Source organism: Venturia canescens, chromosome 9, assembly GCF_019457755.1.
Source record: "Venturia canescens isolate UGA chromosome 9, ASM1945775v1, whole genome shotgun sequence".
Lineage (NCBI taxonomy): Eukaryota > Metazoa > Arthropoda > Insecta > Hymenoptera > Ichneumonidae > Venturia > Venturia canescens.
The window spans coordinates 3,394,635-3,422,292 of NC_057429.1; the positions used below are offsets into that span (position 1 = coordinate 3,394,635).

At 37.6% G+C, this 27,658-nt stretch overlaps 1 protein-coding gene across 1 annotated transcript in view; it reads left to right on the plus strand.

Annotated features, from left to right (window-relative positions):
• Positions 1-15,262: 15,262 nt before the first annotated feature.
• The window catches only part of LOC122416032 (uncharacterized), a 150,218-nt gene continuing 137,822 nt past the window's right edge, over positions 15,263-27,658 (plus strand). Inside the window, exon 1 of the mRNA XM_043428694.1 lies at positions 15,263-15,319. The gene's annotated coding sequence lies outside the window, so the exon portion shown is untranslated. The remainder of the gene's footprint in view (positions 15,320-27,658) is intronic.

Genomic DNA, 27,658 nt, shown 5'->3' on the forward strand with positions numbered 1-27,658 from the left:
ATATTAGTAACTTTAATTGAATAAATGTTTTCTAATTTATATCTTGTGTTGTCATTATTTTTAAACATCCCCATATTTTGCTTGATATTCAGTTTGGCTCTGCCCTCTCCGATCCTTGTTTTCACCCCATCAGTTTGCAGCGGATCGATTCATATTATTAATTCGTTCCCTAATATGTGTCCTATGATTTTGAATTGCACATTTTATAAATCAGATTTTCAAAAAAAAATCTGGTCTTGGTATAGTATGTAGTTATTCTAATTAAAAAATTGATTATAAAAGTCTTCAGTTGCTCATTTATGGATAGATTTGAAATTGCTGTCTTCGAAGCTCATTGCGCAGATACATTGAACCGCAGCAGATACCTGCGAACTCTGAAATTTTTGTGGATAAATATATATGCGACGGATCACCCCTTATCTTTGATTATGGTAAGATATAAAACAATAAACTTCCCCTAGGAAAAAAAAGGTTGCGACAAGTACATTGATGGTCCCTCGTTTGCTTATAATTTCATCCATAAAAAAAACTTAAAAAAAATTTTTTTTTAAATTGTAAAAAAAATTATTTTATAAAACAAATACAGAACAATTCGAAAAAAATTTCACAAATCTTGAAAAAACATTATATTAAAACAAAAACTAATCTGTATCTATTTTTTAAAGTGTCAAAAGAATCAAATAACAAGTAAAAAATAAAAAACCGAAAAATCGGTCGTGAAATCATTTTGGAAACCGATGCCTCATTCTTCTTATTAGATTGGAACAGCTAAATCAACTGAAAAAAATTCCATCTAATTTACGTGCGGCATTAAAATTTATTATATTAATTCGAGGCCAAAAATTTTCTGCCATAAAATTCTGCCATAAAAATAGTGATGGGCCGGACAAGTACTTTTAACTCATATTTAAACATAATTTGTATCGATCCAATCGACGTCGAATATTGTGAATAGTATCAGAAGCTCCTGAAAGTCTGAAAAGAATCGATTTTCTTATAAGTCTTTGCCACCATAGAGTAAGAAATGACTAGCTTTCATGTGATTTTTTTGGATTTAAAAGCTTCTTAGAAGAATTTAATAATGTCAAAATTTGGAGTTACTAATAAAATACTTGTCCACTGATTGATATCATAAATTTTAATGCTGCACGTAATTCAAGTGGTAACTTTTTTCAATTCATTAGAAAATTCTTGGCCTTGAATTAATATAATAAATTTTAATGCCGCACGTAAATTAGATGGAATTTTTTTCAGTTAATTTAGCTGTTCCAATCTAATATGAAGAATGAGGCATCGGTTTCCAAAATGATTTCAAGACCGATTTTTCGGTTTTTTATTTTTTACTTGTTGTTTGATTCTGTTGACACTTTAAAAAATAGATACAGATTAGTTTTTGTTTTAATATAATGTTTTTTCAAGATTTGTGAAATTTTTTTCGAATTGTTCTGTATTTGTTTTTATAAAATAATTTTTTTTACAATTTTAAAAAAATTTTTTTTTAAGTTTTTTTTATGGATGGAATTATCAGCAAACGAGGGACCATCAATGTACTTGTCGCAACCTTTTTTTTCCTAGTCTATTATTACAAACCTAAGCGATCACTGCAAACAATAAGCGATAATACATCATGCAAAATAGCGATTTATTTAGGAAATAATCCCGAAAAATTGTCACGTAATCAATGAATTGTAAAAATCGAAAAAACATTAATAATCACACTAGAGTAGAAGGTAGATGGCTATTCGTAGCCCCAAAACCCGAAAATATTAGAATCGATTGTAAAAATAATTCTACGACACACGAAATAATCCACAATACAGGATTACTGGCTTTGGACGGAGAATGTTCCGCCACATCAATAAATTTCCAATTGTTATCTTTAAACGAACTACGACAACACGAATTTATAACATTTGTACCACTATATAATCTAACAAATGCGATTGGAATGGTAAACGCTAATCACCCAATTTTCAATTACAGCGTACCATCAAAAATAATTACTAATCCACTGGAAACGAATAAATTAGGCGAACGAATTGAAATTCTTAAGCAAAAACTAGAAGAAGAACCGAATATTTGGGCACATCCTTATCACATAATTGGAAATTACTCTCTAAGTGCCATCAGCATGACTCTGATCATTATAATAATTATCATTTTAACAATTTTTAAAGCTAAACATTGTCAAAGAGTTCGATTAATACAACAAACTAATGATATCGAACTAGCCCCGACTTTCGTGGCAAGACCAAAAATCATAGAAGAACTTGCATCTAGATCTACTGATGATAAAATTTACATAACTAAGGCACGCCCAAAAAACAAAAATAATGCCAAACAAAACGCTTCATTATAACCTAAACATAATCCTACTAAAAGTGGAAAAGGAATTAAAAAAGGAAAAACATATTCAAGTTTCACACAAATTTAATTATTTTAATTCCGTGCGAAAAATAGCCGAAATAAATTTCGTCTCCCAAAGGGGGGAGGGATGTTGTGCCCGTACATCGCACTCATTAAAACAAATTAAGCACTCTCAGCGCAAACGCAGCAATGATGAAATATCGATGCTCCCGAACGAGCGCATCGACCCTCGATGTCAACATCGAAACTTCCAGAAGGAAATCTAGGTTATATTTGCACGAGAAGGGGAAAACGCCCAAATCTATAAAATTATCGACTAACCCAAAATTCGACAGTCTTTGACGAGAATTGTAACGATTGGTCTCGAGGCAATAAAACCTCGAATTTGTAACTTCTTAAATAAACTTATTGTTAACTTGTTGTAAAAGTATCGAGTTGGAGTTCAGCTCTTTTGGCCTAAATCCCTTAAATACTCGTCCTTGATAACTCGTCCCTTCGCGACGGTCTTCGCGGACACAACAAAATAGTAGACTGGAGTGCGAATTGGATACCACATACAGTTTGTGGTCGGTGTAAGACAATGTTGATACGATAAAATACGTCCAGAAAGCAAGAGTCCTTGCAATTCACTATCTGCAATACTTTCTATCTTGCAATACTATCTGCACTGATATAGGTCAAGGGAATTGCTATGTTTGTATGACCGACATCACTGGTTTCACGAAAAATTCCAAAAGTAAAATTATGCATGCCAATGTTTCATCAGTGCAGAAACCAGTAAAAATAGTGGGCGTGGGTGAAATCAGAACTACTGAACCTATGGATGTGGAGCTTTCTGATGAAGAGATAGTCATGGATGTTGCCGAGATCTATCAAGCAGAAAGTTCCGAAGTTGACGATCACCTCCCAGATGATGAAAGAAAAGCTCCCCAAACCTTTAACCAAGAAGAATTGAATGATCTCATACGAGATTTAGGTCTGCCGAAGGACGGAGCTGAATACTTGGCGGCAGCATTGAAAAAGAAAAACTTGCTATCGAAAGGAACATCGGCTTATTTTTATCGTGACAGGGAGAAAGAGTTTCGGCAATTCTTCACAAACGATGAAGAGAATTCATTGGTGTTCTGTGTTCTGTTCAGATGTGAAAGGCTTAATGGATAAATTCAAACCTAACATATACAAAAACGTCGAGTGGAGACTCTTCATTGATTCGTCAAAACGAAGTCTCAAAGCCGTTCTACTCGACAACGGAAACACATATGCTCCTATTCCAATAGCTCTCACTCGACCAAGCTGAAAGAAAATTACGAAAATTTACAATTGGTATTGGAGAAAATAAAGTATTCGGAACATCAATTGCAAATTTGTGGTGATTTTAAAATTGCAACACTGCTTTTAGGTCAAAAATCGGGTTTCACAAAAAATCCACGCTTCTTATGTTTATGGGACAGTAGAGACAGAAAAAAACACTATGTTCAGAAAGGGTGGCCAACAAGAACAAACTTTGATCTAGTCCGTAACAACATCATACGAACATCATTGATCGATCCTTCGAAATATCTGCTACCACCACTCCACATTAAGCTTGGTCTTATAAAGCAGTATGTCAAAGCTCTGGACAAAGATGGCAATTGTTTCCAGTATATGGGAGAAAAGCTTCCCGCGATGAGTGATGTGAAATTAAAGGAGGGTATATTTGATGGGCCACAAATTCGTAGTTTATTTGGCGACGAAAATTTCATTAAAAAAATGAACGATACTGAAAAGGCAGCATGGTAAATTTTCAAAAAAGTTTCTCAGAACTTTTTGGGAAATGAGAAAATTGACAATTACCAGGATTTAGTTGAAGAGTTGTTGGAAAATTTTAGAAACTTGGGTTGCTTGATGAATCTCAAACTGCACTTTCTACACTCCCACCTCGACTATTTTCGTGAAAACCTTGGAGATCTAAGTGAAGAACAAGGAGAAAAATTTCATCAAGACATCAGCGAAATGGAAAATCGGTATCAGGGAAGGTGGAATATCAATATGATAGCAGATTTTTGCTGGACGCTAAAGAGAGAAAGAGGAAGAGAAACCCACTGCATAGGTCGTTCGAAGAGAAAAGGATCCGTTACAAAAGAAGGACGGTTTAAGATAGATGAAGATTTTTTTCTTCTCATATTATTGTGGAAAGTGAAAAAAAATCAATTAAGCAGAATTGAAAGAACAATCATGCCTGCGATAGTTTTATACTCAAGTTTTTTATACAATTTTCCCCAGTTTCTAGTTTATTACATACAGAATATATAGATCTTTTTATTTGTGTACAGTTTAAGATGAATCATGCATTTAAAAAACTACTTTTGACGTTTTTTTGCTATTTTTTTGTTATTTTTCACGTTCTTCGATGGAAGTGCGCATGATCGGGACTACTAGCTACCGGAATCGGATTGAGCTGCTTGAAATTCGTAAAGAACAATTTTAGTCGGTTTTTTCCATGGAAGCAAAATTTTGGAGACGTACGAGTTAAATAGACGCCCGGTTTCAGTTTCAGCGCATCAAAATACAAAAGGAGCGTACTCGATCTAGATCAATAAAACTCTTTTTCTACCCATGCTAGCGATTTTGACCCATTTTTAGAGATTTTTGTAGTTACTCAAAATTTTGCGGGTATATCAGCCGATCTGACTCCAGATTCAGATTCAGCGCATCAAATTACATAAAAAAACACCCCCGATTACGGTCGAAGACAACTTTTATCATGCTTTAAACAGCAATTTTCCGTCATTTTTGCGGTTTTTTGAAATTTACTAAAAATTTTGGAGATGTATCAGTCAATCTAACCTTCGATTCAGATTCAGCGTATCAAATTACATTAAAAACAGCCCCGCGTAAGGTCGAAGAAAACTTTTATCATGCTTTTAACAGCAATTTTCCGCAAATTTAGTAGTTTTTTGGAATTTACTAAAAATTTTGGGGGTGTATCAGTCAATCTAACCCTTGATTCAGATTCAGCGCGTCAAATTATATGAAAAACACCCCCACGTAAGGCAAAAGAACTTTTATTAAGCTCTTAACAGCGATTTTCCTCAATTTTTGCGGTTTTTTGGAATTTACTCAAAATTTTGGAGTTATATTGGCCAATCTGACCCCGGATTCGGATTCAGCGGGCCAAAATACGTAGAGATTGATGGGTCCGGTTCTAGGTACTTACCACTTTTTTTTTTGTGTGCCGGTGCTATTGGGATCTGACAAAATTCGTGAGACATCTGGTGTTGAATTTTCCAACTATAACCGGGGTGTATTGCTCATTGATACATATCAATTAACATTAGTGTTTTTGCGCAAAATTTAACAAAAATGGGAGTAGATGTGTTTACACCTCACGAATAATCCAAAAAAAGAAAAAAATAAAATAGAAAAAGAAAAAAAAGAAAAAAGAAGTTTTAATGACTATGAATTGAACCGGACCATCGATAAATATCACTTTTTATTAAAACTACCATTATTTATCCTAAATATTTATAATTAATGCTATATTTACATGGTGAGCCTATACCATACACGGGCTTAACCTATGCGATTGCACCCTCATCTGCGCCATTTTAATTTTAGGCCACGCCTCCATGTCAGATCCCAACAGAAAAATATGCGCACATGGATGATGGTGATCCATCAGTTCTAGACAAGCTCTGACTTTTATTTGGATAAACAATTTAAACGGAAAGTGATGGGCCGGACAAGTACTTTTAACACATATTTAAACATAATTTGTATCGATCCAATCGACGTCGAATTTTGTGAATAATACCAGAGGATCCTGAAAGTCTGAGAAGAATCGATTTTCTTATAAGTCTCTGCCACCATAGAGTAAGAAATGACTAGCTTGCATGTGATTCTTTTGGATTTAAAAGCTTCTTAGAACAATTCAATAATGTCAAAATTTGGAGTTACTAATAAAATACTTGTCCACCGATTGATATCATAAATTTTAGTGCTGCACGTAATTCAAATGGTAACTTTTTTCAATTCATTAGAAAATACTTGGCCTCGAATTAATATAATAAATTTTAATGCCGCACGTAAATTAGATGGAATTTTTTTCAGTTGATTTAGCTGTTCGAATCTCATAAGAAGAATGAGGCATTGGTTTCCAAAATGATTTCAAGCGCGATTTTTCGGTTTATTATTTTTTACTTGTTATTTGATTCTTTTGACACTTTAAAAAATAGATGCAGATTAGTTTTGTTTTAACATAACGTTTTTTCAAGATTTGTTAAATTTTTTTCGAATTGTTCTGTATTTTTTTTTATGAAATAATTTTTTTTTACAATTAAAAAAAAATTTTGTTTAAAGTTTTTTTTATGGGTGGAATTATTAGCAAACGAGGGACCATCAATGTACTTGTCCCAACCTTTTTTTTCCCTAGGGGAAGTTTATGGTTTGATATTACGTCTTTTTTCTCAAAAGATCCTTATTTATGTTCAGATGACTATAAGATTTTAGTTTAAATATCTATGAATTGTTCATAATTTTCGGCGTATAACGTTGGTTTTCACGAAAAAAGACCTATTTTTCGTCGACATTATACTGAAAATATTTCGATAGAGGTTTATTCTTGGACTTTGGTGATTTTTCTCCTTGTTTTCTAATATGTTTCGTCCATTGGGAACTCAAGAGCATGGAGCAATGCGTGTTGCGGGCCGAGATATGATTTTCGGCTGATAACGTTAGGAAAAATAAAGGAAAAGAGGAAAGATAGATCAAATTCAAGACACAACAAATCCAACGGAATTGGCCCTTTTTAAATGTTGCTTTTGCATTCTGAATCTAGACATTTTCGTGTCATTCAAAACGTGTCCCCGATGAAATATATTTCCAAAGTTTGCAAGTGACCGCTGAGATCCAATTATCTACAGTTTGATAGTTGCTGAACAAAGGCACTCGGAAACATTTATTATGTCAGAACTCAAAGAAGCAAAAAAAACTGAGCGTACTTAATTCAACAGGAGCAACGGAATTCAAAGACGTTTAAGGTATCTGCATTGGTTTTGGAGAAAAACAATTTCAGGAGAATTCAGGAATGAATTTAAAAGTTTAAAAACTCAGAATAAAATAGAAAACGGAAAATTTAGGAATTTAGAAAAGCTGAAGACGTTTGTGATGAATTTTTGAGATTACATGTTACGGTTGGAGTAAAAAATTTAAATGATTGGCACACATGCTGCGACACAAAAATATGAAAGTTTGGAGGTATTCGCTTCATACCGCAGTAATACAAACTTCAATAGTATTTAAAAAGAAATACTTTAAAACTTGCTAAACCAAGTTCTATTACTCATTCTCATAATCAAAGATAGGGGGTGATACTTAACACACATATTTATGCACAGAAATTTCAGAGTTCGCAGGTATCTGCTGCGATTCAATGTATCTGCGCAATAAATTTTGAAGACAGCAATTTAAAATCTATCGATAAATGAGCAACTGAAGACTTCTGTGATGAGTTTTTTACTTCATATATATGTTACAGTTAGTTTTAAAAAGTAAAATGAGTGGCACAGTATATCAATTTTATAATTCGCAGATTTTTGCTGTATTTCAATAATCCAAATCTATAGTATTATAGAGAAAAGTTGGCAAAAGACATGATGTTACGTTGAAATTACATAGCGAACATTGTATTCAGAAATTCTGTATGTTCCCATGGATGTTAGCAGGCATTATATTTGATCGCATCCAAAACGGAGCAACTGTAGACTTAGCGTAATGAATCTTTTCACTAATAATTCCACATTTGTAGTTTGCAAAGTGGGAATACTCAACATACATGTCATTTCATAAGTATTGTTGTCAAAATTTGTGTTTGCCTACTGCATTCCAAAGATTCGACTTTTCATATGATCAGCAAACAAAGCATCCAAAGACTTTTTGGAATAAGTTTCAAAATTTGTTACTCGACAGACCAGGTGGAAAAAGAATAACTACACTTATATCAAGACCATAAACTGTTTTGAGAATCTGATGTACAAAATGTGAGATTGATGATCATAGCTGGAAACCTCTTGAATCACGTTATCACAATCAGCATGAAGAAATAGTAGAAAATCATAGGACACATATTAAGCAATTAATTAATGATATGTATCGATCCGCTGCAAACCGATGGAGGGAAAACAAGGATCGGAGAGGGCAGAGCCAAACTGAATATGAAGCAAAATATGGGAAACATGAGAAATAAATTAGAAAACATTTATTCAATTAAAGTTTACAACATCATTCTAACAGTTCTGTGTGTTTTTGTTGTATTTATTCATATATATAATCTGACGCCTTCATATATATAACCTAGCCTACTGACGATATATTTACACTGGATAATATTTCTCGCACTCTGTTTTAATTGAAAGATTATTTATTTAACGCTTATTTCCAGTCGAACAAAATCATGAAATCTTGAAGTTTTCGTTGACATATGCATCGCGCATTTTTTATATCCTTTTTCGCACACATATCACAGACTACATTTACGCGGCCGCTTTGATACTGGTTTAGTATATCACAAAATTTAACGAAATAAATAGTAATATGCACTTCGTTAGATGACGAAAATTATTTTTAGTTATCCCGCACGCACTTCGTAACATCATAACCCCAAACGTCAACATGACGTGAAACTTCGGCTGGTGACTTTCGAGCTCTCGGCATGTGACGTCAGTCCGCGACACCGCCGCGAAGTTAGACCGAGGGACATGAGGCCTTTGATGGTATTATATACAGACATGTCAAATTTCTAAATGTGTTAGTAACTTTTGCATAATCTTGAGCCTGTGCAAAGTTTTTTCTCAGCAATTACGCTACTGATCGTGTTGGTTTCGGGCTCATTCGAAAGAGATTTTGAAATTTAGTCTCCAAACTAATTTTCGCTTAACAAAACATCTCTTGAGCTCCGCAATGCCAGAAAATGACATGCCAGTTTTACCCCCACCACCGCGAATCGTTTTATTCAGAGAAAAGATAGTCTCGGCGAGAGCCTCAGGCCAGCAGACGACAGGGCTGTCAATGTACTTGTCCCGAGACTCTACCGAGTCTCTTGATTCAATCGCACTTGAAAGTGCTAGTCTCGCTCGACGGAGTGGTGAAAATAATAAACAGTTCAGTTTATAAATTTATTATGACATAAGTCAAATTCAATCGCACTTGGAAGTGCTAGTCTCGCTCTAACAGCGGTGATAATTTCTATAATTTGATAACATTCGATTTTATAGTATAGCTGACCTCACTCAGGGAATAATAAATTTAGCTTATTATTGCTCTAGAAAAAAGAACAAAAAATTCTCAGCCCCGTAATAGGTTGGTCTCGCTTGAAAAGCGGTGAGTGAAAAAAAAAAATTCATTCAAAATTTGACCAAAATTTGAACAACACTATCAGCTGGTCTCGCTCCAAGAATGGTGACTTAATTGCTCATTTTAATAATATAAAACAATTTCATTTAAAAAAAAACCAGTTTCGTGATGGACTGGTCTCGCTTGGAAAGCGGTGATTTTGCATCAGTCCATCATCATTCTGAAACAAAACCGAAAGGGAATCATTTCTGCGACGGGCTATCCTTGCTGAAAAAGCAGATAATTCATAGTATATTACACACCTAGGGAGGGAAAATAGACTACTTCAAACCGCGGGCAGAATTATCACCCGAGCCGAAGGCGAGGGTGATAAGCACGCGGTTGGAGGTGGTCTAATTTCACTCCCGTGGAGTGTATACGATTTTTCTGTCCGACGCAGGCGGAATGCGGCAACTTCGGCCCGCGCAGCGGGCCGAAAGTTGCCACTTTCCGCCCGGAGGGCTGAAAAATAATTTTTATGATCATGAGAAATAAAAAATCAACAAAAATGCTAGCACCGTAACGTGCTAACCTCGCCGAAAAAGCGGTAAAAAAAATAATTGTGATTGTTTTGAACAAAATGTGACAATATCAGCACCGCAATGGGCTGGTCTCGCTCGAAGAGCGGTAAATTCAAACAATAATTGTTATAATATCGATAGCATTATAAGCTGACCTTACTCAAGAAATGGTAAATTCTATGGCTTATTATTATTATTACTCTAAAAAAGAGAATAGCATAAAAATATCAGCACCGTGATGGGCTGGGTCTCGCTCAAGAAGCGGTAAATTTGCATGATTTCGTGATCTCTCCGAAAACCTAAAAGAAAACCAATACCGTGACAGACTCGCCCCACTGAAAAATCAGAATAAAATAAAATCAAAATAATTTTTGTGATAATGTCAATTGAAAAGTCAACAAAAATGCTAGCACCAATTGTGCTAGCCTCGCTGAAAAAGCGGTGAAAAAAAAACCATTTTCATCATTATTTTTGAACAAAGTGTAAAAAAATGACAGCACCGCAATGGGCCGACCTCGCTCGAAGAGCGGTTCAGTTTACCAATCTTTGTTGCAGTATTAATAAATATGTTAACAAAAATCTAGCACAAAACTCAACTCGCCGCACCCAAAAACGGCTTTAAAAGCTTTAAATGATCATCACGCCGATCGTGATCTTGCTCGAAGGACGCTCAATTCAGATAATAATTATTCACATTCTAAACAAGTTAACAACAATACGAGCACGGAAATTGGCTCTTGTCTGACCTCGCTCTATTAGCATGAAATTTCTATAAATATTTGAAATTAAAAATTTACATAATATTCGATTTACAAGATATTCGATGTCTTTAATACAGTTCAACCTAAATGTTCTAAAGCTGTTACTCCATTACTCTAATAATTCGATAAATGATTTTCTCCCATTTTGCGCAATCAGAAACACTCAAAATTAAGTTTGCATACAAAGGTACTTTGTCGAGTTTTATTTTTGTCGTGTAAACAAAATTTTTAATGTTTTTGAAGATATAATCATACTTTTCCAAAATTTTCTTGATTTTGGACAATTAACACCGGGAAAAATTTCAATTTTGGAAATTACCAGTAGAATAAAAGGACCCGAGGGCATTTATGAATTTTAATTATTTCTCATTTTACGAAATCAAATTTAGCATTTTAATAAATTTCATGGAACATGAAAATTATCTTACATCATTGACGAGATCTCTCATGGAAGTCACTCTGGCTTCTACTGCAATTCCATTCGCATAAGAAACACCTTCAGTAACACGGTACTGAGAATACAAAAACGCCGCGACATCACAATCCAAAAAACGTCACGACTACTGGTGGAATCCACATGTCCCCTGTAATGTAGATAAACTCTGTACAAAAGGAAAGAGAGAAAAAATAACCGTTATACCTGTGTTATCAGAAAACAAGATTTGATTTATTTTAAAGGTAGATCAAAATTCAGGAATTTCATGTTATGATAATAAAACCAAAGAGGAACGTTGAATTTGGTATAATTTTCATTTTTCACGTTTTTTTTATTTTGCACGGTAAGCATATCTAACATTCAAGGGCGACCCCCCTCACTAGTATAGGAAGTATTCTTACACTAATAAAAATGAATAGCGGATAACTTCTAATGTGCATAATTACAATTCCATTGTGCAAAGTAATATTTACCCAAAATTTGAGATTGCTCCCATTTCTATAATAAGGATAATTTTCAATCGCAATTTTTGAATCATAATTAAATTGAAATTTTGAAAAAGTTTTAATCAAAGCATTTTTGTTGCAACGTTTGAAACGGAGAATAAGTACAAATATTGGATGTTTCTTATTTTGTAAAATGTAATTTAAAGCTTTTAATCGTTGAAACTCATCTGAAATGTAGTTGTTCCTCATTTTCATTCTTGTAATAGTAACTTTTCTTTTCTTATTATCTTCATGTATGGAAAAGTATAAATTTTCTCAACTAACTTGAAAGGTTACAATATTATTTATAAATATAAGAAAAATTATAATTAACCCTTCAACACACGAACCCCGTATGCATATGGATGACACAAGAAGCATGCAATCGAAGGATTAATAAATCCCGTCACAACATTAAAACGGAGAACAACTTCAAATTAAAAATACTCAACAAAAAATACTAAACTCATGCGATGAAATGTTGTTCGACATTTCAATGATCAATGTAACATTTTACTTACATCGTTGACGCGACGATGAATAATTATTTACTTTAGTTCTTTGTCCAATTTTATTGACACCAGAAGCACCACCAGATGAGGATTTGCACACAAGAAAGTTGTGAGTTGCAAATTAAGGCCGCTTAAAATCTGTAATACGAAATAATTATTTATTATATACGATAGGAAAAGGAAAAAAGAAAGTTTTTCAAACTTGCAAGGCACTAATTAACCTAAACACTAAACAAACCACTAATTAAGGATAATTTTTTTTCAAATGCTAAAGTGCACGTTAACCAAAAGTCACTCAAAATGCAATGCTGTTTTTCATTTTGGCAACATGTCTTGATTCTTTTAATGTGTTTGAAGAGTCCTACTAGTCATTATATATTGGTTATACAGTGCTCACACAGTAACACTCTTTGTCCCACTAAAGCTGCAGTACTTTATGACTTCCTGCTGCTGAAGTACTTTTGTATTTACATACTTTTAAAGCAACAACATTCTGTAATATTCATCGCAAATCAATATGTGTACACTATCGTTAATGTTCATTTCGAATATTACAAAGCACTGTTACTGCGTAAGCACTGATATTTATATTGAATGTGACAGAGTGCTGGCACTTTAAAAATTTGATATAAATATTAGTGCTTACTCAGCGGATTGATTGTATCCGCTGATTGTTGTTGCGAAAACATTGATGTATTATATCAAAATTTTCAAAGTGCCAGAATTTTGTAAGATTCAATATAAATTGGTGTATAGAGTATCGACAGTTATTTAAACTCCATGTTGCAAAACGCTATGCAATTGTTAAACTGAATATGAAATCTATCGCAGCTAAAGTACTTCGCAACCACTCATATTAATTTATATTGAATTTTACGAAGTGTATCGACTCAAAACTTTTGAAATGGCTATCAGTGTTATTGCAGTTGCACTGCTTTTTACAGTAAAGTCACAGTACTTTGTAACTCCTCTGTCGCTGATAGCGCTTGCAATATTCAATATAAATAGCAACATTTACAAAGCAGCGTTGCTGCATTATCACTACCTGTACCCACTATTTTTTTTTTTTTTTTTTTTACCAAGGAGTTGCGGAAATCCTTTTTACGGATTCCATGTAGTCTTACGGACTACATGGGTATGTGGGACTCCCAAAAAAACAGGCCTACCCACTAAAACCGCCACCTCCTTGTTGTCCTTCCCCCCAGCCAGGGACTATGTTGATATTACTTCTGACTGGGGGTTCTGTCTGTGTTCGTTCGTCCGTTCTGTCCCACCGTTATCGTAACGTCGCGTCACTCCGTCTACTCAGTCATCCGTCAAGCAGCCGTCCGCGTTCTTACGTCGCAGTATCGTTTCCGTGTAGGTGGCGACTAAGCGCCACCATTCGGGTTCGTGCAGCATTACCCCGACGATATTCTCCGGGGTAATACCCACTATTAGTGACATTAGTATTGAAAATATTATAAAAGATGGTCACTGCATAAACACTAATAATCTTATCGAATATCACAGAACAGTGTCGCATTGCAATTTTACACATGGTTATTAGTGCATAGCGGGACCAATTTGAAACTTTTCTGAAAAATGTTATACATTCCATGCAAGGCTTCAAAAAGTACTTACATCATTGTCCATGAAAAACACACTGTCGATGAAAAATTACTCACTTCTCTTCCTCGTTCAAGTTTATCCTTACTAAAAGCAGCATCATCTCCGTAAGCCAAAAATTTTTGAACCGGAGATTGTGGCCATACTATTTTTTTTATATGTGGCACTGAGAGCGAAGAGCAGCTCATCAAAAATATTGCTGATGAAAATCCTAGGAGATCTGTTATATCTGTAATTTTACGAATACAGTGCAAATTGAAATAAATTGTCACTTCATCTGTGACCTCATGTCAACATTGGAGATCGAGGTTAGGTGTTGTACAAAACTATCCGACCATTGTCCATTTCAAAACTTTTATTGTGCATGCTCATTCCAATAGTATAATTAATATTTTTCAATTGCGCCTATAGAAAAAACAACCAAAAGTTGCGCTGAGTGTCAACTAATTTGGAGGTTAGTCGAATACGAGCATGCTGTCTTCATTATTTTATACGAAAAGGTGTTAGTATTTACTCACCATTTACACATGAAAGTTGTTTGCTGGTTATTTTTATTGAATTATTAATCCACGGTAAGTGACGAACTTTACTATCACTTGTTTTATGAAATGTTTTGTCCGGTTCGCGCCTCGCCACACACGAACTTCCATATGACTGCCATACCCCTCAAAAGTTAGGAAACCATGGGAAATGTGCGCCTGATCCAAATAGCTGGACTCTGCATATTATTTTCAATAAATAATTATTAGTCTAAAAACCAAATGCAACATCTATTCGGGAATTACGTGTAAATTTGGAAATTTCAAATTTTTCGGCAACGTTGCGTAATAGGCTCTAGATTTGAACTTGGCGCCCTGGTACAATCCTTTTCCCCCTTAGCTGCGTTACAAAACCACTCGTGTGCACTATATCAACACGGGCCGCGGGCCGTGTGTGTACGGAGTTGTGTTTTCGAAAGCAATCGTTCTCGTCCTTTCGGTAGCTATTGAAACAAACCTCATTGTCAGCTACGTATCAGTTTTCTCAACACGATCACGATGAATCGAGGTAAATGTTTAGATGATTTGAAAATCTTGAGCAGCCTATCGAACAATAGTTCCAATTGCATGATCCAAGTTTTTTCGAGACAAAAGTGTTCGAAATATTACGTGTACTGTAAACATGGAATGTATTGACATTGTATCAAATTTTTGCAGGAAGAAAGAGAAAAACAAACGATGAAGACGTCCCACGCCGGGTAAGCCGACCACGAAAATGTGCAGTAAGTCTTTGTTTATTTTTTTTTTTTCGTTCATTATACCACTTATACCATTGTTTGCGTAAATGCTTTCGACATCTGAGTAGAAAATTTCTTGGCTTTTTGAAACAAAATGTGAGAGTAAGAATTTCTCGTTCGTTTTTATGAAGCTGGTAAATTTTTTGTATACAGTGAACAAATTAAAAAACAATTACATGAGAGGATCATCAAGTTTTCTTCAAATATATGGACGGATGAGGCATTCCTTCGCCGAGCTTCCGATTGAAAACCATGCACTCCAAGCTTGTGTGTAATGTTGAAAATGAATTTGTGCAGTTCATCGTATAGATAAACTTCAAAAAGTAAAAAAGGCACGCCAAGTATTAAAAGGTCGTGACCGTCGTTTTAAATGATTTTCTATATTCGCATTGTCAATAAATAAATTTAAAAAAATGTTTAACTGTGAATAAATATGAGATCTATTGTAACATATACAGTGAATGAATTACGTTTCCTGTAGGAATTCTGAATTTTGGAAATAAAAAAAAATGAGATCATTTTCTAACGTAGCCAAGTACAGTGAATGAATTAAGGTTCTTGTGGAATTCATTCGTGTACACTTTTAGCCCTAATCCCTCACTTATTCAGAAAAATTGTCCAGCAAACGTCACAGAGCAACAAAGGTTTCTCGAATGATTCTGCAATTATTAAGAGATTATCATCTGTTTTTATGCTAGCTCGGGTTATAAACTTAAAACAGTTTACGCGTACAAGTGCATGCATTGTATCTATACGATGAACTGCACAAATTCATTTTTAACATTACACACAAGCTTGGCGTGCATGGTTTTCAATCGGAAGCTCGGGAAGAGACAATTGTTCAAATTTACTATGAAAACAATAATTAATTAGAATTGTATGAACGAGTGTGAAAAAAACCGATCCCCCAATAAAATAAGAGGGGCCCTGTTATATAATGATTTGGTAAACAATACAGATGGGTGAAATTTGTGGATAAAATTGAACAATTAAACGAACGGATAAAGAAATGAAATCAATCAATCCCTTTATATGCCTTTATCTTGTACGGATACATACGGCCATTCTTTCATGCCCATACGCATTTTAATTTATCCACTCGTCACTTTCACTCGTTTGTCCGTACACTCTTTTTTTTTACCAAATGGGCAGATGATTGGATGAATTACACAAGTATTGAAATGGATGAACAAATAAGTAAGCTGTGTAAACATTGATTTGAGAAAAGAAAACGCGTTGAATACAAAACATTTGGAGTAATGAATTTATCAGTCAATCTAGTCAAGAATAGATATTTTTCTTTGTGTACACAGCGCGGGATCTCACGTCGAACTACTCAATAAAATAGTTGGATGGAAAAGGGATGGCAAATTAAAAAACAATTACTTGAGAGGATCATCAAGTTTTCTTCAAATATATGGACGGATGAGGCATTCCTTCGCCGAGCTTCCGATTGAAAACCATGCACGCCAAGCTTGTGTGTAATGTTGAAAATGAATTTGTGCAGTTCATCGTATAGATACAATGCATGCACTTGTACGCGTAAACTGTTTTAAGTTTATAACCCGAGCTAGCATAAAAACAGATGATAATCTCTTAATAATTGCAGAATCATTCGAGAAACCTTTGTTGCTCTGTGACGTTTGCTGGACAATTTTTCTGAATAAGTGAGGGATTAGGGCTAAAAGTGTACACGAATGAATTCCACAAGAACCTTAATTCATTCACTGTACTTGGCTACGTTAGAAAATGATCTCATTTTTTTTTATTTCCAAAATTCAGAATTCCTACAGGAAACGTAATTCATTCACTGTATATGTTACAATAGATCTCATATTTTTTCACAGTTAAACATTTTTTTAAATTTATTTATTGACAATGCGAATATAGAAAATCATTTAAAACGACGGTCACGACCTTTTAATACTTGGCGTGCCTTTTTTACTTTTTGAAGCTTTAATATTTACTGATTTCACTTCATTTTGCGAAACGTGACGACTATATAGGAATCGTATTTCATTCACTATATTAGTCAACTTCAGAAAACGATCTCATTTTTTTTTATATTTTGAAGTTTTTTATTGATAATGCAAATATAGAAAATTATTGGAAACTGCGGTCGCGACCTTTTAATCATTGGCGTTCTTTTTTTACTTTGTCAATTATTTTTTTTTCTAATTTAGCTTATTTTTTAGAGGCGTGACAATATTTACTTAAGAAAAAAAATACATTCCTCGTCTTCGACGAAAATTTTTAAAACGATTTGTTTCAAGTTGAGTGCTTTTCTCTATGTGCCAAAAGCAATCGACACAGCCAATTTTTCTATGTAGACGGACGAAAACTGTGCGGTTATGTTCATGTGAGTTGAAACCTTTTACAAGCAATAATGGTGACGATTTTGATTATCCATTCAGCAAATCGAATTTTCCAATGAAAGATTGGGAAATTCCTATGCAATGGGATGATATTTTCATTTTCTATTCCTTTTTTTGAAAAGCTCCACTTGTTTACTTGGAAAAATGATTTTTGAAACTATCTTCTTTTCATTCATGGATTCCATGTTGACATGGATACTGTCAATGGTTTGCAATGTCCAAGGAGATGTTTCCATGGTATTCAATGTCTAAGACCACAGCTTTATGGTTATTGGTGTCCAGTGATATTTTTTCATGGTCTTCTGTAACGTCTGAACCTGCCTTGTCAATGCAAACTATTAAATCGCAGATCTAGATATCGATAACTATGAGGAAATATATCGTAAACCATTGCACCGTTTACCTAAATATCGGGAAATATAAAATTGTCGAATATATATTGAAAAATACGAAGGCATCCACCTAGACATCGAAAACCCTATAGTCGTCAAACTAGACATCGTAAACTATAGAGCCGACGACCTAGATATCGAAAAGCTTAGAAAAACTCACCACACTATCGGAAACTATGGAGCCATTGACTTTCATATCGGGAACCATGGACAAATTCACCTTAACATCGGAAACTATGGAGCTATCGACCGGGATAGTGAAAACTATGAAGTCGTCAACCTAGTCCACGAAAACAATGGGAAAACATACCTGGACATTGAAAACTACGGAGCCGTTGATCTAGACCTCGAAAAGCATGAAGAAACATACCAGGACGACGAAAGCCATGGAGAAATATACCTAGCCATCGAAAACCATGGAGCTGTCGACGTAGACATCGAAAACAATGGAACCGTCGACGTAGACCATGAAAACCATGGAGAACCATAACCAAACATCGAAAACTATGGAATTGTTGACCTAGCATCAAAAGCCATGACGGAATATACATGGACCACGAAAACCATGAAGGAACATACGTAGACATTTCAAACTATGAAGAAATATACCTGGACATCCAAAACCATGGAGGAATATACCTAGACATTGAAAAATATGGAGACACATACCTAGACATCGACAAGTATGGAGTCATCGACCTAGATCACGGAAATGATGAAGAAATATACCTAGAGAACAAAAACTATGGAAACTCAGACCGAGCCATCGAAAACTGTGGAACCATCAACTTAGACCACGAAAACCATGGAGAAACATACCCAGACATCGAAAAACATGGAGGAATATACCTGAACCACGAAAACCATGATGAAACATGCCTAGACATTGAAAACCATGGAGGAATATACCTGGACGACGAAAAACATGGAGGAATATACCTGGACCACGAAAACCATGAAGGAACATGGTTTTCGTGGTCCTTCATACTTGGTCATTGAAAACTGTGGAGCCGTCGACCTCGACTGCGAAAACCATGAAGAAACATACCTAGACCACGAAAACCATGGAAGAATCTACGTAGACCACGAAAACCATAGAAAAACATATCCATACATCGAAAACCATGGAGGAATATTCATGGACTACGAAAACCATGTAGGAACATATCCAGACATCGAAAACCATGAAGGCATATACCTAGACATCAAAACCCATGAAGGAATTATCCTAGACCACAAAAACCCGAGAGAATTATACCTGGACATCGAAAACTGTGGAGCCGTCGACTTCGACTGCGAAAGCCATGAAGAAACATACCTAGACCAAGAAAACCATGGAGGAATCTACCTAGTCCACGAAAACCATGGAGAAACATATCCAGACATCGAAAACTGTGGAGGAATATACCTGAACCACGAAAACCATGGAGGAATCTACCTAGACCACGAAAACCATGGAGCAATGTACCTAGACCACGAAAACCATGGAGGAATATACCTGGACCACGAAAACCATGAAGGAACATGTCCAGACCTTCAAAACCATGAAGGAATATACCTAGACATCAAAACCCATGGAGGAATTATCCTAGACCACGAAATCCATGCAGAAGCATACTTGGGCATCGAAAACTGTGGAGCCGACGACCTCGACCGCGAAAACCATGATAAAACATGCCTAGACATTGAAAACCATGGAGGAATATACCTAGACATCGAAACCCATGGAGGAATTATCCTCGACCACGAAAACCCGAGAGAAACATACCTGAACATCGAAAACTGTGGAGCCGTCGACCTCGACTGCGAAAACCATGAAGAAACATACCCAGACCACGAAAACCATGGAGAAGACCATGGAGAAACATATCCAGCTATCGAAAACCATGGAGGAATATACCTGAACCACGAAAACCATGATGAAACATGCGTAGACATTGAAAATTATGGAGGAATATACCTGGACGACGAAAAACATGGAGGAATATACCTGGACCACGAAAACCATGAAGGAACATGTTTTTCGTGGTCCTTCATACTTGGTCATTGAAAACTGTGGAGCCGTCGACCTCGACTGCGAAAACCATAAAGAAACATACCTAGACCACGAAAACCATGGAGAAACATATCCATACATTGAAAACCATGGAGGAATATACCTGGACCACGAAAATCATGTAGGAACATATCCAGACATCGAAAACCATGAAGGAATATACCTAGATATCAAAACCCATGGAGGAATTATCCTAGACCACGAAAACCATGAAGAAACATGCCTAGACATTGAAAACCATGGAGGAATATACCTAGACATCGAAACCCATGGAGGAATTATCCTAGACCACGAAAACCCGAGAGAAACATACCTGGACATCGAAAACTGTGGAGCCGTCGACCTCGATTGCGAAAGCCATGAAGAAACATACCTAGACCACGAAAACCATGGAGGAATCTACCTAGACCACGAAAACCATGGAGAAACATATCCATACATCGAAAACCATGGAGGAATATACCTGGACCACGAAAACCATGAAGGAACATGTCCAGACATTCAAAACCATGAAGGAATATACCTAGACATCAAAACCCATGGAGGAATTATCATAGACCACGAAAACCATGGAGAAGCATACTTGGACATCGAAAACTGTGGCGCCGTCGACCTCGACCGCGAAATCCATGATTAAACATGCCTAGACATTGAAAACCATGCAGGAATATACTTAGACATCGAAACCCATGGAGGAATTATCCTCGACCACGAAAACCCGAGAGTTACATACCTGGACATCGAAAACTGTGGAGCCGTCGACCTCGACTACGAACACCATGAAGAAACATACCTAGACCACGAAAACCATAGAGGAATCTACCTACACCGAGACAACCATGGAGGAATATACCTGGATGACGAAAACCATGAAGGAACATGCCTAGACATTAAAAACCATGAAGAACCGTACCTAGACCACGAAAACCATGGAGGAATATACCTGGACCACGAAACCCATGAAGGAACACGTCTAGACATTGAAAACCATGAAGGAATATACCTAGACATCAAAACCCATGGAGAAATTATCCTAGACCACGAAAATCATGGAGAAACATACCTAGACATCGAAAACTGTGGAACCGTCGACCTCGACCGCGAAAACCATGAAGAGACATACTTAGACCACGAAAACCATGGAGAAATATACCTTAGACATCAAGAACTATGGAGAAATACACCTGGACATTAAAAACTATGGGGAAATACACCTGCACATCAGAAACCATAGAGGAATATACCTAGACATCGAAACCCATAGAGGAATTATCCGAGACCACGAAAACCATGGAGAAACATACCTGGACATCGAAACCTGCGGAGCCGTCAACCTCGATCGCGAAAACCATGGAGGAATATATCTGGACATAAAAAACTATGGGGTCGTCCACCTAGAAATCGAAATTCGCGATAGAATGTACCTAAACCTAGTCCTCCAAAACCCATGATCTATCGCCCTAGACATCCTCGAAAAATCCAGCGGCGTCAACCAGAATTTTATATTTTTTTATTTTTATTATTTATTATTTAATGTTATTCGTATTATTCAATTTTTTTGTTTTATTATATTATTATCATTTTATATTATTATATATTGTATAATATAATATATATATTATATTATATATTAATTATAATAAAATATTTATTATAATAATATTTTATTATTAATTAATATTAATAAATAATTACCCCGGAGAATATCGTCGGGGTAATGCTGCACGAACCCGAATGGTGGCGCTTAGTCGCCACCTACACGGAAACGATACTGCGACGTAAGAACGCGGACGGCTGCTTGACGGATGACTGAGTAGACGGAGTGACGCGAGAGTTGCGCACTAGACACGCTTGAGGTTGCACGCTTTCTGAGAATCGAAGTTGAATCCTCTTTTTCTAAAGTGTTTATCTCATTCAGTTGGTGTTTCTTTAACAGTTCACAGTTCACGGGCATCGTCACATGAACAAATTTTTTAATTTAAGATCTTTTTTTCTCACTACTTATCATCATTTTTCACTTTTCCCGCTTTGTTTCATTCCTAACCTAACTTTTCCTGTCTTCTCTTAAGGCAGGCCTGCCTCTCCTGAGGGCGAGGTATGGCGGACTCTTTACAAGCTCGGGGCCAGACCCGAACTGGTAATCTCGACGACAACGACATCAATCTCGATTCAGATTCCAATGACACTCTCAACAATAACATGGAAGAGGATCTTCAGACTCTGGTGGATGATCTTCGCGGAGAGTCATACCCTGAGGACTCTCGAAAACGCTCGCACGAGCAGGTCGATGATACAACATCTACAAGAATGTCAAAACCAAAGCATAACAACCACGACGACTATGTCAATGCATCCACAACGACAAACATTTTACCACAAGGTTCATCCCAAGGAACGATCTCTGAAACGGCTGGCTCTAACTCCATTCCCACGCGTCTCCTATCCAACAGTTATAACCTAAAAAGTCCGGGCCCCTTTGTAGTCCTGATTCAACCCAAATCCATCGACTCCAAATCTCCTCGTTTAAACGCAACTAGAGTAGGGAAAACTCTCTTCAAAATCTTCCCCAATAACGAAATCTCAGACATTTTTAGCTCTGGAAAATATCAATGTTCAGTATCGTTTGCTAGCGCCCGAGCCGCAAACAGTGTTATCTCACATCCCTCGCTCTTGTCCGCAAATCTTATTGCGTTTATACCGGATTCCTTCACGACCTGCGAAGGTCTTATCAGAGGCGTTCCCCTTGACATCTCGAAAGAAGAATTAGTCGCCAACATCTCTTCAAATGTCGCGATTTTAGACGCTCGTCGCCAAAATCGGAAAATCACCATGGACGGTGAATCTAAACTTCTGCCAACTCAATCGTTTTACCTCAAATTCGAGGGTCGCCTTCGCCCTGATCATGTGTCACTTTACCACGTCCGCCATCCAGTGAGTCCTTGGCTCTCTCCCGTAAAAATTTGCTTTTCTTGCTACATCTTTAACCACGTTTCCAAGCAATGCAAGAGCCGCCCCAAATGCATCCGTTGCGGCGGTAGGAAACACGGGGAGGGAGAGGATTGCCCGAACAAAAACGGACCTCCGTGTTGCGCTAACTGTAAGGGGGATCATCTTCCTATTAGTAGAACCTGCCCCGCTTTTCTCCACGAAAAGAACATCAAAAGAATCTCCGCGGAAAGAAACATATCCTTACTCGAGGCTAGACATATTCTTGGCGACCAACCAACAACTCCCCGTGAACCAATTTACCACACAAATTCTCACTTCCCGCTCCTCACAACAACCCAATCTTTCCCAGATTCGTCTACAAAATCGCTTCACCAACCTTCTAAATCTTACAGCCACGCTGTTTCCTCGGTTACAGGCCCGTCACACTCACAACTTTGCTCCCCCTCATTCTCCGCAACCCAACCGCCTCTGCATTCAAACGGCGCCATTCCTCGAACACAAACTGAGCGACCAACACGAAAAAACCTAAACACCAATTCCTCCAAAAATCCGCCGCTTGCGACCCAAAATGCTCACACAAACCTGCTCATTGCCCCGAATGGACGAACAGCTTCCAACTTACAAAACGGCTTCGCCCTCACGCGACACACCAGCCCCCCCTACCAAACCTTCTCCACGGAGCCTTCCCACCCCCCTTCCATTGCAAAATCGTCCTCAAAACCAGTCGATGAAAACTTAATTTTAACTCTCATCAATATAATTACGCAGCAACTTATCCCGGCCTTATCCTCTCTCGGTTTATCTGAACCAGCATCTCCTCTCTTTGCAACCTTATTAAACTCCCTGTCCTCGCTTTCATCAGGTCCCTCTTATGGCTCACAATAGGAAACTAAAAATTCTCCAGTGGAACTGCCATAGTCTCCGCAATAAAACGGGTCTCTTACTTGACTTCGCTCACTCATACGACTTAATTATCCTATGTGAAACCTGGCTCACCAATTCTCTCACTCCCAAGCTGAATGGCTTTCATCTCCTTACTCATAACAGAGTCAACCAAAGGGGTGGTGGTCTAGCCATCTGCATTAAGAAAGATATCCTTTTCCAGCAAATTCATAATATTTACAATATCCCGAACCACTTAGAAACGCTCGCTATATCTATATCAACCTCCTTGGGTCCCCTAACGGTGGTTGCCCTATATCGCTCACCGGCTACTCCAACGCGCGCTTCCGATTGGCAACAATTTTTTGACTCTCTTCCAATAAACGCAAATATTTTCGTCGGGGGCGACTTCAACTGCCACCACACCTCTTGGGGTTGCACTGCGGACAGCCCCTCAGGCACATCTCTGTCTGACTCCCTTATCGATTATAATATCTCCCTTCTCAACGACGGATCGTTTACCACTAATCCTTCCAATCTCAACCAGAATCCATCCGCTATCGACCTCTCTCTCGTCTCGCCGAACCTTCTTCCATTCTGTGAATGGCATGTCGAAGAGGACTCCCATCTCAGTGACCATTTCCCTATTTCCATATCTATCGGCATTTCATATTCAACGTTATCTTTTTCCTCAAATCGATACCCTTTGAAAAAAATTGATTGGCAACGCTTTAGAGAATCCCTTAATTCGATGGCCTCAGATATAACAGACCCTTCTCCCTTAGCTCAATACGAAAAAATTAAGAATGCTATAAAAGACTCTATCCTCAATTCTTCCCCCACCTTACCAACAGCTAACAATACCCGCACCTTCAAATCACGCCCAGCCGTATGGTGGAATTCAGACTGCAATGCTGCCAACACAGCACGCAAACAAGCCTGGGCATCCTTCCGACGCACAGCCAGCATGGAGAATTTTATTAACGCAAAAAAACTAGATGCTCTCGCTAAAAAAACCTTTAAAACAATTAAGAAGGCCTCTTGGACTGAATTCACCAAAACTATCGACTTTCGATGTCCCGTGAACAAAGTCTGGGCTAAAGTCAAGAGCCTCCGGAACAGAAACCTCTTTAACCCTGAATCTGCCACATCTAACGCGACTAACCAAGAAAAAATGCTCTCCCTCATCCCTTCCATTTGCCCACCTTCTTGTCTCCAACCTAGCTTCCCGCCAGATGAATCCCCCTTTGCAACAAACCTATCTTTAGACCGTCCTTTCACACTTAACGAACTCAAATCGGCCATTGCAAGATGCAACACGAAATCTGCGCCCGGCATGGACAAAATTGACTTCCTTATTATTTCCAATCTACCCGTCTCTATCCTCGAATTGCTCTTAGATACTTTCAATAAAATTTTTCACTCTCACGTGTTCCCAGAATCATGGCATGACTTCCTTGTCTTCTTCATCCCCAAGTCAACCACCGGCAAGTTCCACCCCATCTCGCTGGCCTCTTGCTTTCTCAAACTTATTGAAAGGCTCATCCATTCTCGCCTCATCCAATGGCTCGAAAGCAATCTTTTACTCTCTTCCTCTCAATTCGGATTTCGCAAATCCAAATCTTGCCTCGACAATCTTTCCATTCTCACCACGGAAATCTATAAAAGTTTCTCGTCCCGTCAATACACAGCTGCTATTTTCCTGGATGTGTCCAGTGCTTTCGACAACGTAGTCCCGGGTATTCTTATCGAATACCTCAGAAACATCGATCTCCCCCGTTCCTATTGCAAATTCATTTATAACCTTACCTCCTCCCGTTCCCTTCACTTCAAAATTGCCTGTATTACCCACGGTCCCTTCAAAGCCTATAAGGGCGTTCCTCAAGGCTGCATTCTTAGTCCCCTCCTATATATTCTCTACACTAATCACCTAGACCAAAATCTCCACCCCCAAAGCTCGTGCCTTCAATTTGCTGACGACGTCGTCCTTTTTTCTTCATCTCACCAACTCACTAATTGCATTTCCTCAATCCAATCCTCTCTCGACCAATTCTCAGTCTATCTTAATCGCAAAGGCCTTTCCATAGAACCATCAAAATCAAAATTAGTCGTCTTCTCGCGTAATAAATTTGACCCCTTACAACCATCCGTTCGCATTGACTCATCGAGAGTATTCGGGTGCCTCCAAGCCAAATTTCTAGGGCTCACGCTCGACCACCGCCTATCGTGGAAACCCCACTTAATGCATCTTATCTCGAAAAGTAAAAACCTCTTAAACATTATAAAATGCCTCCGCTCCACTTGGTGGGGCGCCGACCCTTCATCGCTTATCGCAATTTTCGCAGCTCCATTGAATATGGTTCTCCGTCATTCCAATCAAACACCAGTCCTCATTCGCGAAACTAGAAATTATCCAGCGAAAAGCTCTAAGACTCGCTCTGGGCCTCCGCAATTCCACACCAAACAACATCGTTCTGGCTGAATCAAACGAACCTCCATTACCGCTCCGTATCCAATTTCTCTGTGACAAATACATTCTTAAAACCTTTTCGGCTTCAGACCATCCCCTGCTTAATTCCATACCCTCCTTGATTCACTCTTTAAGATCTAACAACATCTATCACTCTATTTTTGAAGTCCCTCTGCTTAAAGCGTACAACAAACTATCTCATCTTAAACCAATGATTGTAACCCACCCCTTCCCTCTGTTTTACGATACCGTCCTTTCCATAGATCCTGCAGATTTTTCCATAGACCTCAACACAGGCAGGGCTCTACAGTCCTCTGTGAACCCCAAGCTCGACTTTCTTTCACGCTTCAACAAATTCAATGACGCGCACTTTTTTTTCACCGATGGCTCTAAATCTGACCCTGGCTCTTACGTTGGCTTAGCCATCCACTGTCCTTCTCTCTCATTATCTCTCAAATACCGCATTTCATCCTATGCCTCAATTTTCACAGCTGAAGCCTTAGCTATCCTCCATACCATTAAACTAATAAATGATAATAATATTCCCTACTCCTTCATATTTACTGACTCACTCAGCTGCCTCCAATCCCTTCGCTCTCTGTCAACCTCGGGGTCTTGCTGCCCCTTTATCATCGCAATATTCAAAGCCATCGTGAAGTCTATCGATCAAGGCTTAAACATTAATTTAGTGTGGATCCCAGGCCATTGTGGCATTTCCGGCAACGAAATCGCCGATTCACTTGCAAAAGCAGCAATCTCGGATGGCGAGCATTATACCACCTCTTTGCCACCGTCCGATTTATTCCCTCTAACTCGCAAAATGTGCTTCGACTCCTCAGATCGTCAACTAAGTCACGAGGGCACCTTTAAAGGCACCTCGTATTTCCGAAATTTCTACAATTTCTCTAAGCCATGGTACTCCAAAAAGGGGTCTTTAGACCGCAAATCCATAGTTTCCTTCTCTAGAATGCGCTCGAACCACCACAGCCTCCAAGCCAGTCTTTTCAGAAAGCAACTTTCTCGATCGTCGGCCTGCTCCTGCGGATTCGGATCGCAGGATCTCAACCACATTTTTTGGGCCTGCCCCGAGCACTATCCTCATCGTCTAACTCTTACCCGCTCCCTTTACACTAACAAAATCTTTCCCCCTTACAACATTGAATCCTTACTTGCCTCACCTAGCTTACGTATCATCAACTC